This window comes from Mauremys mutica, unplaced genomic scaffold (assembly GCF_020497125.1).
Source record: "Mauremys mutica isolate MM-2020 ecotype Southern unplaced genomic scaffold, ASM2049712v1 Super-Scaffold_100264, whole genome shotgun sequence".
NCBI lineage: Eukaryota > Metazoa > Chordata > Testudines > Geoemydidae > Mauremys > Mauremys mutica.
This window is the reverse complement of record NW_025423297.1, coordinates 546,628-549,127: the sequence shown is the minus strand read 5'-3', so window position 1 is coordinate 549,127 and position 2,500 is coordinate 546,628. Positions and strand designations below refer to the sequence as shown.

At 71.4% G+C, this 2,500-nt stretch overlaps 1 non-coding gene across 1 annotated transcript; it reads left to right on the top strand.

Annotated features, from left to right (window-relative positions):
* Positions 1-2,035: 2,035 nt before the first annotated feature.
* On the top strand, positions 2,036-2,154 carry LOC123360424. Its single transcript, XR_006576009.1, has one exon. It is a non-coding gene; the product is annotated as a 5S ribosomal RNA (ribosomal RNA).
* The last annotated feature ends 346 nt before the right edge of the window (positions 2,155-2,500 follow it).

The window sequence follows — 2,500 nt, the reverse complement described above, 5'->3', positions numbered from 1 at the left end:
GGTTCCTTGTCCGCACCACACCGGTCGGTCGGGTCCCCGGCCTGCTGTCCCCAAAGGGGGGCCGGAGCGCGGGCGGGCGGGTTTCGGGGCGACGGGAGCGGGGGGGGCCCGAAGGTCCCTCTTTCTCTCGCCGCCGCCTGATCCCGCCCGCCGGTCCGTCCGTCCCCGGGACGTCCTGCCCGGCCGAGGCAGCCCCTTCCTCGGTGTCCGTCCGCCCTTCGTACGTAACCCGGGGGACGACCGTTAAGCCTTTCTCCGGACCGTCTGCGGAACGACCGTTAGGCCTCCCCCCGCCCCGGATCGCTGCGGGGGGCCACTGTTAAGCCTCCCTCCCCAACCCCCCGGACCTGCCGGGGGTCGACTATGAAGCCTGCCCCCGGACCCGCCGGGGGTCGACTATTAAGCCGGCCCCGGACCTGCCCGGGGTCGACTATTAAGCCCCCCCCCTCGGAGGTCCCGAGGAGCGGCGCTGCGCTGCCCTCGGTGTGGGGGGGACCGCCGGGCCGGAAGGCAAACCGGCCACCAGGTCAACCCGTCGAAAGCAATGGGGGTGACCTGGTGCCCGGAAAGCCAACAGGCCGCCAGGTCAACCCGGAGCCCCGGCCCCCGGAGGCAGAACCGGGTTGACCCGCTGGCCGGTCGGAGAGATCGCCGGCCACCAGGTAAACCCGGAGCTCCGACGGCCGTAGGGAGAACCGGGTTGACCTGGTGGCGGGGAAGGGACTTTGGAAAATTTCCCCCGGCGAGCCCGAGGGACGACTGTTAAGCCTTCCTCCGGACCGCTGGGAGGGGGGGCGGGGACTGTTAAGCCTCCCTCCCCAACTCCCGGACCTGCCGGGGTTCGACTATTAAGCCTGCCCCCGGACCGGCCGGGGGTCGACTATTAAGCCTGCCCCTGACCTGCCCGGGGTCGACTATTAAGCCCCCCCCTCGGAGGTCCCGAGGAGCGGCGCATCGCTGCCCTCGGTGTGGGGGGGGGACCGCCGGCCCGGAAGGCAAACCGGCCACCAGGTCAACCCGTCGAAACCAAAGGGGGTGACCTGGTGCCCGGAAAGCCAACCGGCCGCCAGGTCAACCCGGAGCCCCGGCCGCCGGAGGGAGAACCGGCCGCAGCGGTCCCCGGCCACCAGGTAAACCCGGAGCTCCGACGGCCGTAGGGAGAACCGGGTTGACCTGCGGGCCGGGGACCGCTGCGGCTGGCCATCAGGTACACCCGGAGCTCCGACGGCCGTGGGGAGTACCGGGTTGACCTGCTGGCCGGCCGGATAGATCGCCGGCCACCAGGTAAACCCGGAGCCGAGGAAGGGAGAACCGGGTTGACCTGGTGGCAGGCGAGGGACTTTGAAAAATTCCCCAGGCCCGGAAGACAAACCGGCCACCAGGTAAACCCGGAGCTCCGACGCCCGTGGGGAGTACCGGGTTGACCTGCTGGCCGGCCGGAGAGATCGCCGGCCACCAGGTAAACCCGGAGCACCGACGGCCGTAGGGAGAACCGGGTTTACCTGATGGCCGGCCCCAGTGGTCCCCGGCCACCAGGTAAACCCGGAGCTCCGCCGGCCGTAGGGAGAACCGGGTTGACCTGCTGGCCGGCCGCAGTGCCGCCCTCCCTTGGACAAACTTGAGATGACCTCGAGACCGACCGGCCGTCGGGTCGACCCGGTCGGTACACCAGTTCTCCGGGTGGGCCATCGGACGGCTCCCCTCTCCCCCGCCCCTCACGCCGCGGGTCCCCCGGGCTGGGCGCGACCGGCAGGGTCCCTCCCAGGGAGCCGCCGCTACGCCGGGGGGAGCGGATCGCACCCACCGAGCCCGGGACCCGGCCGCCGGGCGAGCGGCCCGGGGCGCACCCTGCCCGGCCGCGGCCAGGGACCGCCTCCCGGCCGTTCGGCTCGGGTCCGTGGAAGTGTTTTCATTTCTTTGTCTGCTGATTGATTCGTTTCCCCCTAACCGGCCAGAGACGATTGCCGTCGGGCAGGCCCGGGTGTCGGCGGCAGGAGTGGTGGGGGGAAGCGGGCGAGGAGGCGTGGAGCCGGGTGCCTACGGCCATACCGGACCGAAAGCCCCCGATCCCGTCCGATCTCGGAAGGTAAACCGTCCCGGGCCTGGCTAGTACTTGGATGGGTGACCGCCTGGGAATCCCAGGTGCCGTAGGCAGCTTTTCCCGGTCCCGGCCGGCTCCCTCCTTTTCCGGGGAGGGAGGAACCGGGGCGGGGGCCCGAAAGCCCCCTACTCGCTCCCGAGTGTGTCTTCTCCCCCGCCCCCCCCCCCCGAGGAGGACCCGCGGCTCCCGAAGCCTCGGGGGAACGCCCCCGGGGCCCTGGGCGGACGTGGAGTTTGGGGGACGACCGTTAAGCCTGCCCCGGAGAGCCCGCGGGAGGACCGTTAAGCCTCACCCCGGAGAGTTTGGGGGACGACAGGGAAGCCTGCCCCGGAGATCCCGGGGGAGGACCGTTAAGACTCACCCCGGAGAGTCTGGGGGACGACAGGGAAGCCTGCCCCG